We start from the raw sequence: 377 nt of genomic DNA, 5'->3' as shown, positions 1-377 counted from the left end.
GTGAATTGTAATTTTTTTTATTTAATTTTCAACAAGCAAATTCACTAAGACAAATTACAATTTTTATAATTTAAAAAAATGAATTTATATTATCGGAGACAAATTGTAGTTTTTTCTTAAATACAATTATCTTTTTTATTCTTTAATTTTTTATTTTTAAGAATGGAACATATAAGAAATATATATTATATAGACATTTTGTGCCTTCAATATCGTAGCACAACCTGTGGTTATTAGTTATTACAATAAACAATGACATTAGTTGATAAAATTAGTGTGCATTCAAAAGTGTAAGATTATTTTATATTTTCAAATAATTAAATTTAATATTTTAAATATATTTTTTACTATTAATTCATTTAACATTTAGTCCATAA

Source organism: Arachis ipaensis, chromosome B01, assembly GCF_000816755.2.
Source record: "Arachis ipaensis cultivar K30076 chromosome B01, Araip1.1, whole genome shotgun sequence".
In the NCBI taxonomy this organism is placed as follows: Eukaryota; Viridiplantae; Streptophyta; class Magnoliopsida; order Fabales; family Fabaceae; genus Arachis; species Arachis ipaensis.
The sequence above is the reverse complement of the archived record's forward strand: the minus strand, read 5'-3'. Positions refer to the sequence as shown.